The 12,542-nt window shown below is 40.6% G+C and overlaps 1 pseudogene; it reads right to left on the bottom strand.

Moving 5' to 3' along the window:
- Positions 1–840: 840 nt before the first annotated feature.
- LOC147707839 (thioredoxin-related transmembrane protein 2-like) lies at positions 841–6,394 on the bottom strand (annotated as a pseudogene).
- Between the last annotated feature and the right edge of the window lie 6,148 nt (positions 6,395–12,542).

The raw sequence follows: 12,542 nt of genomic DNA, 5'->3' as shown, positions 1-12,542 counted from the left end.
CATACTGCAAAGTACCCTAGGTCATGCTCCTAGGTAGAGGAGAAGCAAGGAAGGCTACAGCAAGGTCCAAAAAATAAAACATACAAAGGTGCCAGCGCAAGACAACGCTTTAGGAGACGCAGCCAGTAGATGGCAGATAACTGGAAAAAGACACCGGAAAGTAGAGAATTTCCATCCGCCTGGTAAATTTTTTCTTGCATTTGTAAGTTGCTCTGTAAGATTTCACATTTGTAATTTGTTTCCGGTCTTCCCATTTGCTCCAAACCTCACTGCCTACTTCATTCACAATAGGACAAATAAGGAATTAGCATCTTTTACAGAGTAGCACGGAGCAGCTCATGGGACAGGCCACCCACACAGTCCAGCTAAAGAATTTTAACAACAAGAACTATATTTACAGAAACCTGGGGCCCACAGATTGAGAGGGCTAAAAGAGAATCTAAAACACAAAAAACTAACTTCTGACCAGACTGCCACTCACTCAAACATACTGTACCCTAACCCCACAGCCCCACCCAATACATACTCATTTCCCTACTGCACATACGCCAGGCTCTGGGAGAAAAAAACATTTACAATGTAGACCCAGTCCTATTTCAGGTGGAGAAATGAACCGTTCAGTAAGGAGGACACGGAACAGGAGAATGCCGCGTCACTCAGAAGGGGGTGTAAACAGAGGGCTCACAGACATGTGTAAAGACTCATGAGGGAAACCATGTGCTCCTTGCTATGTGAATGTTAGTTTTGTAGGGATGGGGCAGAGGCCGGACAGACATCCGTTCAAGCCAACAGGTGAAGAAACAGAACATAAACAGACCAAAACAAGTTATATATCCCACCACCAGGCAGTGCAATAATCAGTAGACCACCTCGCCTCACCCACCAGGGGGGGAGGGAGGGAAGACCCACCATGATACGGAAAGAGGTGACGAGCTATGGAGAGGAAGGGGATGGTCTCGTTGGAAGCATCACTTGTCTTTCTTGCTTTCATCGGAGGGGTTCTCGCCAGGTTGGGATTCAAGCTCCTCCTCTTCCACAATCTCCTGTTGCTTGAGCAGTTTCTTGTATTTCTGGTACAATTCGTTAAGGTTGAACTCCTGGATCACGTTCTCTTCAGAGAAGCTCCAAGATACAGCCCTTCCGGATCACTGAAATAATATCGAGGGACAGAATATCGACTTGCAAAAATATCGTTGAGAAAATATCGACAGCCAGAATATCGAGTTTGTATCTACAAACAGGTAAGTACAAAAATATCGAGTACAAAATATTGTTTACTAAAATATAGTTTAAAAAAATATCGACTTTAGTAAAAACAATATTTAAATTTAATTACTAAAATATACTTAAAAATACTTAAATTAACTTATAATAATTAAATAATTAATGAAATTAATAAACAAAAAAATGTACTATCATATATGTTAAAACATATATATATAGTAACATAATATAATCAAATAATATACAATATTATTGCCGTACGATAGCAGAAGTGTAAAAAATACTATTCCCACTCCAAAGAGTGCAAGCGTAGGGAAAGCGTTGGATAGCGTAGGGGTTAAAATTACTATTCCCACTCCAGTGGGTGCAACAGTAGGGAAAGTGTTGGCTAGCATAGCGGTTAAATTTACTATTCCCACTCCAAAGAGTGCAAAAGTAGGGAAAGCGTTGGATAGCGTAGGTGTTAAAATTACTATTCCCACTCCAGTGGGTGCAACAGTAGGGAAAGCGTTGGATAGCGTAGCGGTTAAAATTACTCTTCCCACTCCAAAGAGTGCAACAGTAGGGAAAGCGTTGGATAGCGTAGGGGTAAAATTACTATTCCCACTCCAGTGGGTGCAACAGTAGGGAAAGTGTTGGATAGCGTAGGGGTTAAAATTACTATTCCCACTCCAGTGGGTGCAACAGTAGGGAAAACGTTGGATAGCGTAGGGGTAAAAATTACTATTCCCACTCCAAAGAGTGCAACAGTAGGGAAAGCGTTGGACAGCGTAGGGGTTAAAGTTACTATTCCCACTCCAGTGGATGCAACAGTAGGGAAAGTGTGGGATAGCGTAGGGGTTAAAATTACTATTCCCACTCCAAAGAGTGCAACAGTAGGGAAAGAGTTGGATAGCGTAGGGGTTAAAATTACTATTCCCACTCCAGTGGGTGCAACAGTAGGGAAAGTGTTGGATAGCGTAGGGGTTAAAATTACTATTCCCATTCCAGTGGGTGCAACAGTAGGGAAAGCGTTGGATAGCATATGGGTAAAAATTACTATTCCCACTCCAAAGATTGCAACAGTAAGAAAAGCGTTGGATAGCGTAGGGGCTAAAATTACTATTCCCACTCCAGTGGGTGCAGCAGTAGGGGAAGCGTTGGATAGCGTAGGGGTTACAATGACTATTCCCACTCCAAAAAATACAACATTAGGGAAAGTAAATATTTCATATATTATTCAATTATCTAAAAATGAATATCTATTAATAATAAAAAAAAACGAATTAACAATAATTATTTCAATTAATCACCTATTAATACCAATTAATTAAACATTAATTATTTTATAATTTAACATTATTTCACAATTATTTCCAAATAATACATTTGTATTAGTTTTATAATTTAATTAATTATTAATAAATTTCGTTCCACCCTATGCCCCTATAAACCCACAACCAGCTACAGAAATTAAATTACTAAAATGTACATAATTACCAATTAATCTATTATTATTAATTAAATAACAATTTTAATTAAATAATTAACAAATATACATTAATTAACAATTAATTACTATTTACTATCAATAAATACATTTACATATTTAATTAATTATAATTACTTTACTTCCCACCCTATTCCCCTATAAACCCACAACCCGCTACAGAATTAAATTAGTAAAATTTACTTAATTACCAATGAATCAATTAATAATAATTGATTTCCAATTACAATAAAATGATTTAACACATATAAATTAATTAACAATTAATTACAAATTACTATCAATAATTACATTTACATATTTAATTAATTATAATGAAATTACTTCCCACCCTATTCCCCTATAAACCCACAACCCGCTACAGAATTAAATTACGCAATAATTATAAAAACAAAATTCATTAAATATAATTATTTATAACATAAAAACACACTTTTCACACATATTATAACATTAAAATACACTATTAAAAAGTATATATTATTAAAAAATCGATATTTTTAACTATCTATATTATATACTTCGATATTTTAACTATCTATATTTTTAACAGTCGATATTACTTCACTTACCTTAAAAACGATATTTTTGTAGTCTATATTCTGTCCTGTCGATATTTTGTCCAGTCTATATTAAAAACACAATATTATGTCCAATCGATATTTTGGACTCGATATTATGTCTGTGCACCAGCCCTTCCCTTCTTGTCGACTTGTAGCCTCCGCAGCACTTCCTTCCCACCCTGTGAGAGGAGACGTGCTGACATTATACCTGGTGCTGACATCCAAGTAGCGTCCAATGTCCACTTTTCCGAATGTCAGGCCAGCACAGTTGTACTTTAGGGAGAGGTCCACATACACAGGTGCGAAGGACTGACATTCCGAGCACCAGTTGGCAAAGAACTCCACGAGCCAGGTCACCCGTCGATCTTTATCAATCTCCTCATCGATGGTCTTGTAATTGAAATATTTGATATATTCTGGTCCCATGTAGAGATGGGGTGTACCGGTCATCAAGAACACTAGGCACAGGGTGAAGTAGAGCAGTCCCATCAGGATATCCAGATGGAAGAAAATAATTGCGTTGTCCACTTTACTGAACAGGAAGATGTTCCCCATGTGTTGCTCAATGATGATGGAGCGCCGGTTCTTCATCATGACGATGGCGCTGAGAAACATCAGAATCTCGACCTCCCTCCAGTCAAAGTCGCAGGAGTTGCCGTCCTGGCGCTGGGTGGGCAGTCCCAGGCACAGTGGCGGCACCTTCCGCACCAGCCGGAAGGCGAGCGAGAGCAGAGCTGAGAAGAGGTAGTAGGGCCGCGCCAGCCATCATTCCGCATTACTGTATATGCTGAAGAATGGCGCCTCTTCTTGTGTTTGCGCTGACACATCGGCTGATTCTGCTTACCCAGAAGTCACGATTTTGTTTTCCATCGAGTCACGGTATGGGTTCTGTATTTTCTGGCTGGGCACAAACATTGGCTGGTTTTACACAGTCACAAGTCGGATTTCGTTTTTTGCTAAGTCACGCTACAGCGCGAGTCTGCACAAACAAACATCGGCCGGTTTTGCTCTGATTTTCGCTGTGTCATGAAACCTGATTCCCCAGTGAGTCATGCTTCCCGAAACTGCCCACCACCCCACCTGGATTCTTGCCCAGTCATGGTAGGTTAAAGGGAGGTGAATTTACATGTAATATCCATACCAACCTTTTAGAAGAGGAAAGTGGAAGTTAAAAAAACATAATCGGAGTATGTACTTCCCCCATGAGCTTCTATTGGAGCAGATGCGATTCTAAGCGGGATACTGACAAAATATAGCAAGTTTGGGTTTAAATAATCCTGAGTCTCCCATCTGAATCGGGTTCAGTGGCATGTATGTAGTGCACCACAATGTACTGGCCCCCTTAAAAAGGTGTCCTATTCAGGTAATACATTTAATAATACACTAGCTTGTCTGAAGCTCAAGTATGTCTTACATACAATATGTTAATTACCTGAAATATGGAGGTCTGTCTCATTCTCTCGCTATGAGGTCTATCTTATTAGCTCCCTTTCTTGTCTATCTTGTTCTCTCTCGGGCATGTCTTGTCCCCTCTATAACGTCGGTCTCCTTCCCTAGCAGTTCTGGCTCAGCCTTCCAGGCGTGAGCCATCGTGTGAGCCGCGGGGCCGACTCAAGTACAGCAGGGCGAGCAGGGGCGCCAGGACCGCTATGGTTCAGGGTTACTGGACTGGAGCAGGGGGTGACGTCATCACGCAGGGAGCTTGTAATACATTATAGGGCTGGGCGGCGCTGCGGCTGCCGCCTAATCAAAGTGAAATAATTTATTTGAAAACAGCACAGCAGTGCCAGCATGAGTTCTCATGCTGGCAGTGCCACGCCGATTTCAAATAAATTATTTATTTTTGATCAGGAATCGTGCTCCCGTTCAGACAGGCCATCGGCCTGATTGTGCTTAATGTCTGTGTTCTGTTGTTTGGGCCGATTTGGATCGACCGTCCAAATCGACCACCACAACAGAACCATCCTCCAGTTCCAAAACCGCCCCCCCACCCCTGCCAGCCTACCAGGGGATTGCCCGGTGCCCGGCATGACCAGTCCGGCCCTGCTCTTGGATATTATCCTTGAATAAAACACAACAATTTCTACTTAGCGTGTATGACATCCAGATACTTTATTTTATTTTGGATCAAAATTTGTGAACACTTTGGACAGAAATGCCAAATTGATATTAGGAATTCCCTAGTAAGGATTCACAAATTGGAGCTGCTAAATTAGCGAATCGGCCACTTCACAAAATTTTTAAAAATGAGCGAAAAAATTGACTTTTGTACAAAGGAAATCCCTATGTTATTCATACTGTTTGCTCGCTGAGCTAAATTCAAAAGCAGACAAGAATTTATGGAATTTATTAAACCTCAAAGACCTAAATTCAGGAGATGGTCAAAATTTTTGTGTGGTATTGCCCATCAGGGTCGTTGGCATTCGTCCGCACCAGTCAGAGTAAGCCCTAATCTAAATGTAGCCCATTGGGGGATATAGATATTATAAACAGTAGGGAAGATACGTTCACACATATTCATAATAAGTGCAAATCTTAAACAAGTGTTGTTATAATAAAACTGTCAGAAACAGTTAAGTGAATTCCTTCCACAGCCTTCATACTATTATTGCGAATACACACATTAAATAATATACGTAAAACACCATAAGGGAACACAACACACTGGGTGAAGTTTAAATAGGTCAACCACACAAATACATTAAGTGAATTTGTGCATTGCCGAAGAAGAAAAGTGAAAAATCATATAGATGAGCATGGAAGCCAGGAAGACCCTATGGGAAGCAAGGCCCTGGTGTCGATAGTCACACTCTGCAGTACAAAAGCACTCCTCATTAAATATGCTTATAACAGGACACAAGCAAACATTTGTATGCCACTTACTTCATGAAGGGATTGCGCCGGCTAGTGATTTTTGGCTTTTAGGCTCCTATCTCCGGGTAATACCGGGTTGGTAAACACGCTTTTCTTTTACAGAGCGGGAGGTGTTATGTGGCTGAAAGGACCGATCACTAGTGCTTGCAATGTATGCTGGCATCGGAATTTCACTGCATCTGCACTGTTAGCGGTGGTGCCAACTCGAGTACAGAAGAGCGAGCAGGGGCGCCAGGACCGCCATTGTTCAGGTTTACTGGACTGGAGCAGGGGGTGACGTCATCACGCAGGGAGCTTGTACCACATTGTAGGGCCGTGCAGCACCGCTGCGGCCGCCTAATCAAAATGAAATAATGTATTTGAAATCGACGCAGTGGCAGTGCCGCACCAATTTGAGATAAATTATTTGATTTTGATCAGGAATCGTGCTCCCGTGTAGATAGGCCATCAGCCTGATTGTGCTTCATGTCTATGTTCTGTTGTTGTGACCGATTTGGAACGACCGTCCAAATCGGCCCCAACAACAGAACCGGCCTCTGGTCACAAAACCAGCCCCCACCCCTGCCAGTCTACCTGGGGATTGCCCGGTGCCCGGCATGACCAGTCCGGCCCTGCAGACTGATACTTACGGCTCACCACCTCGAACTCGCCGCAGCAGCGAGATCAGGGAGCAGGGACATCGGCACAGTTAGGTGGAGCTGTGCAGCATGGGGAGCTACCTGCCTGGAGCACCATGCTCCACAACACAACCGCAACGGTTGAAACAACCGGCCCACACCAATGAGGTCAGCCTGTAACAAAAGTTATTGTGTACGAGTTTGCTGACACTAACGCTCGTCCGCACTGACCCGGTCGGCCGGAACTGTTGGATTCTGTTGTTTTCAACACCACCGTAGCACTGTACGCAGCCACTTACTTCAAGGAACTGCCTTTTTAAGTCAAACTTGCAAAGTGCCTATTTTTAATTACTGTCTGTTAGTCTTTTATCATTTTGGTCTTATTGCACAGATAAATAATGGTCATTTTTCTAAAACTGGTGTTGTGTTTTCACTGTATTACTGTTGGTTATGTGCAAATGCTTTACACACTGCCTCTGAGATGACCTTGACTGCTCATTCCAAACTACCAACAGAGTAGTGGTTATTTTAGGAGTGTATCCCCCGTATCCTGACTAAAAGGAAGGGCCCCTGTTTGGACAAAGGGGCAAACCATTGCCAACTAGAGACCCTCATTTCTAACAAGCTGAGAATCTCTTGTTTTTTTATTTTCCTTTTCTCCCTCAGAGATTTTAGTCCACAGTAAGCTTATCAGGGATGTCTGGTTGTACACATTGTTAAAAAACGCCTTTTCTGTCTTTTAAGCAAGATCGATTAAGCATTGGATTTTGTTAGAATTTGGCCCTTATTTGGTGAGGATGTGAGGAGTAGAGATCTGAGTATTAGAGAGAAAAACAAAGAGATCCATGTTCATCACAACTGGCAATATGTCACCCATTGTGTTATGGGCTAGAAATCTAAATGTGTCACTCAATTCTGAGCTCTCCAGTGTTCATTGCAGCTCTTAGAAGCAGCCATGACACATATGCCAATACTTGCTAGGCAGAACACCCTGAGCTTGTCACAGTATTCTTAACAGTGATGAGGTTAGGCTGTTGAAGAATTGACTAATTTTGATTACAATTATCTAATGTCTATAAGGTGCCAATTTTGTTTGATGTGTAGTGTACTTAATTATCTCTATTTACAATTTGACACTTTAGCATCTGATTTGTAATGTTATTAATGAACATATTTTAAAGGTTCCAATTAAGTCTTCGAAAGAGAGTCGCTCTTTTGTCAATAATTTAGAGATTGACTCAATAATATATCCCCACCCATTATGGACATTCTACTTCCACCCAACTTTGACATCATCAGATTAGATAGACCAAGAAAAACAGGAGGCATCTTAGTATGCATTTTCCACTCCTCGCTCACCCTAAAAATGCACACACTGCTCCAAAACCCTCTTGTGAATAGCTAGGTATAGATATATGAAACAACAATAAGACAGTATGCATTCTACACACTCTCTTCCAACCCCGGGCAACAATCTTCTTTTCATTGAACAACTAATGGAAACCATTGCATCTAACTCAGACTGAGACATCAACCAGATCTTCCTTGGTAATTTCATCATTCACTGGAACAACACTAATGATCATTTACTTAATACATTCAAAGCCTTCGTCTTGGACCTCAACCTCACCCAATCATGTAATGGCCCTACACATAATAGAGGTGCCGCCCTCGACCGTATCATCTCAAAAAGACAGTCATACAGTTGGAATCCATATCCCCTTGCAACTGGGCTGACCACTATCTAGTTTCCTTCCTTATTTTGCGAAGCACACTAGTTTACAGGGTCAACCACGTAAAACCAAACAATGGACCAGAGACCTGAGAAATTTTAACCTAACTGAGCTATCCTCTATCAGCAACAAAATCTTACAACCCCCTACAAACAGGGTGAATGTTAACGATTTCATAGATCACTATTTCCAATATTCGTCAGACATTCTCGACGCAGTTGCTACGAAACAGCTAAAAAAGACTCCCTTGTAAAACATCCAAACCGTGGTTCAACTGCAACCTTAATGAATAAAGGCATACTTTAAGATTTGCTGAGAGAATCTTTCCCTCCCTCTCAAGCATTGAGGTTGACTAGAAGTGCTAACAATAAACACATTCAAAGATCTGAAGCAGATTACTTTAAGAAACAACTAGATGAAGCCAAAAATTGACCCAAAAAACAATTTGAACCCACAACTCTAAATCCTATTCAGGAGATAAGGGATCATCACATTGTGGAAAGAACGTCTCTGCCCATTGCATGGAAAATATCAGGAAGGTTGAATCAGAACTACTTCTTGCCTCCCAACATCTACTAAACCATTCCCTTTCCAAACTCCTCCCCATTAAGCAACTGGGGAGTAGCCCCAATCCAGCTTCTCTACAAAAAACAATGCTACCTAAAATGTCTTCAAATTTCCAGGTAAAGTCAACATACTCAACATAATAATAACGCTAACAAACTCAACATAATATTATCGCTTAAACCCTCCAACCATGTATTTGATCCTTTGCCCTCTAAACTTACCAAAGAGCTGAAATTCACCATTGTAATGCACTGGATGAGGATTACTAAAACATCCCTATCTCAGAGCCAGATTTCAGACTGTCTAAAAATAGGACGGGTCACTCCTATACTCAAAAAGCCCAATACAGATCAGTATAACCTCACCACCTTCTGTACAATTACCAACCTCCCCACTTTTAGCAAGGGCCCTAGAAAAGTCTATGCAATTGTAACTCTGCAATCATATCCAAAAGTGTCATCTTCCGGACGATTGCCAGTCTGGCGTCAGAAAGGGACATAGCACTGAAACAGTGCTAACACATATTGTTAATGATACCCTGAGACTGCTTCATCAGAATGAATCATGCCTACTTATACTTCTGGATCTATCCTCTGCATTCAACACGGTCAAACAAGACAGCTTGATCGACCTTCTGGGGGCAAGGATGGGGCTATCTGGACCTGTTTCAAGCTGGTTTGTGCCATTTCTACATAACAGATCTCATAGAATAAAGGTCAATCATTTCTGACTCCACTCCGGTCTATATTGGAGTACCTCAATGATTCACGCTTTCTCCTATGCTATTCAATTCATTTATGGAACCCCTCACTAAAATTCTAAAGCACTCAAAAATTCTTTATCACATGTATGCTGACGGCACTAAATTGTCTGGCTCTGGAGCAATACAGATAGGAAGGGGGATGGAGCAAAGGGATGCCCTGTTGCCTATGCTCTTCACTCTCTGTATAGAGTCATGGGCTCAAGAAGTGCCTCCTAAGGCTCCCCACCACAACACTCCCATTTTCCAGGCCAATAAACTAGAATTTTCATGTGGTAGACGCTCCGTGAGAAGTGCCAATTCCCTGAAGCTCACCAAAAAAACAGCATACAACTATTCATTCTTTGGCCTAGCACCTAGAATATGGAACTCACTACCATCCAAAACCAGAACCAACCCCTTGACTACCGCCTTCAAAATAGAAACAAAAAGATTTCAGATGAATTAATAGCTCTTTTAATAACCCTGATTAATGATTCGGGATGACTCTAATGTTGATAATATCTGATCATGATTCAACCTGCTACATGGATGCTAGATGAATGCTCTGCAGTTCTAGCGGTTCTTTCTTGGAACTGTTTGCCATTTACTTTGTTTGCATAACTTGTCTGTGATTTTATCAGTGCACATATAACCAGATGGGTCATGTCTGTGCTTCATAAAGCTCTTAAAATAAGTACAAATTAATAAAGTAAATAGAAGTGCTTACTTAGCAACCATCAGAACCCGTCACTAATATGTAGGAACGTTTATGAAGTAGGATTTGTGGATTTAAGAGCAAATCTATGTGCATTTTATGGGCCTACATATAACCACACCGTGAAGATTTAGGGCAGTAATTTATTCTTAGAGCTGCTGCTGGAAAGGCCTGGCTCAAGAATCGTTTTCTGTTCAGAGGATTAGTTTTGCATATCCGTTAACAAGGTAATACATTGACAAACATGACTAGTACAATGTGCACTGAAGAAAGAAGACCACATTTCGGAACAATGTTTTGAACCTGCTTGTTAACTCAGTCCTGGCAAACTATTATGTTTTATTTGGTGCACAATCCCATTTTACATCTTTGCACATCTTTCGGAGAGAGTCCTGCAAAAGATAAATGCCATATCCACTACATAACCCCTTGTAACTGATATTAGAAAGAGATGACATTGTCTATGCTGAAAATAGTTTGAAGATTATAGCAAGGTAAAGATGCATGTTAAAGGAGTACATCATGGGCTTTCCCTATAGCTTAACCTTACTAATTTCGAATTGAATGTGTTAGATACTATGGATCCTGCTGGTTTGGAAGGACCAGATGGAATTTATGCACCCTGAATTGTACAGAAAATGTCAGATACGATGTTTCCCCTTTTGCTTTCGATATCAAATCTAGACCAGATGAATTTTTTGCTACTTGGGCGCAATCTCATGTCACTTGGATAATATTGTGTGAAGCAAAATTACCACAATTACTCTGTTACTACATATAGAGTAATTAGGTACCATCTGCTGCAAAGAGTTAGTGCAAGCACATGGCTCAACCTGAACAATCAGAATACAAGTGGCTGCTGAATGTGGCAGTTATGTTTTGCATGAAGTGCATCCTCTCATCAATAAAGTACGCAAGCACACATTTTGTGTTAGAATATATCGCCAAATATCAGTCTGGCTTTTTGTGTATTTACACATAGTTTCATGTAGTTTTTCAAACATTTTACACACTCCTATATACCTTTAAACAAATCTATTACTTCGTGATCTCTCCAAGATGTAAAACGTTGTTTTACAAATCTGCTACTCTTAGTGCTATTCTGATAAACATGTGTCTGTTGCAATAACATCCACAAGTAACACAGATATAACTAGTTTCCCCAGCTTAAAGACCACACTCATTGTCAGTGAAGTAAAGTAAAGTTGCTAACTCCAGCCACTCCCTGGAGGAAAATATTTCCAAAATTATCAGAAGAAAACTGTAGATAACAAGGATCAAAATTAGCTTCACAACTACTCATCTGGGGTAAAAAACCATTAGCAGTGGTAACCATTACAGGATCTCCAACTGTTTGGAGGTAATCTGCTGATGGAGGAGATGTTATTTCCTCCAATAATTTTGAAGTAATGGGCAATCTAAAGACAGTTTCTTAAAGGTACACAATAGCATGCAAATACCGATTTTGAACGAAATATTTCAGGCTCCAAAAACATTTTTTACTCCAAATTAACACATACACCAAAATCAGCACTTAGGCGTGCTGTCATTGAAGCAGATTGAGTGAAGCATCAATATTACATTACATATCCACCTATATGCTAAATTAATACGCAGTTCAAAGATCCTGGCCATTGTAGGACTCTGGGATATAAAAGTGAGTGCTTCAGTTTCAAGCATAACTGAGGAGGGGACTTAGTTCTGTTGCTTTTATGAATACTTCATAAAGGAATCATTTTTGCACAGTTGAGTACTCTTTCTGTGTTCACTGGGACTGGCTAAATGAGGAATGCTCAGTTTCCAATGCAGTCCTATAAAACTTTCATAGGAAGAAGCCAGGCTTTTCAATAAACATCATTATCATGGTCAGGGAGAGTCACACATGGCTGCCTGTTTGTACTCCCAACATGGTCCCTGCTATCCTAGCCTGGTGTTGAAGGAATGCTGGGAACAGAGAGAAAACATATTGCATTGTGTAGTTGTGTTCGCTTGGGGAAGCAAGTGTTACTGCCTCTATG

This window comes from Lissotriton vulgaris, chromosome 6, assembly GCF_964263255.1.
Source record: "Lissotriton vulgaris chromosome 6, aLisVul1.2, whole genome shotgun sequence".
Taxonomy (NCBI): domain Eukaryota; kingdom Metazoa; phylum Chordata; class Amphibia; order Caudata; family Salamandridae; genus Lissotriton; species Lissotriton vulgaris.
This window is presented reverse-complemented; position numbering and strand designations above follow the sequence as displayed.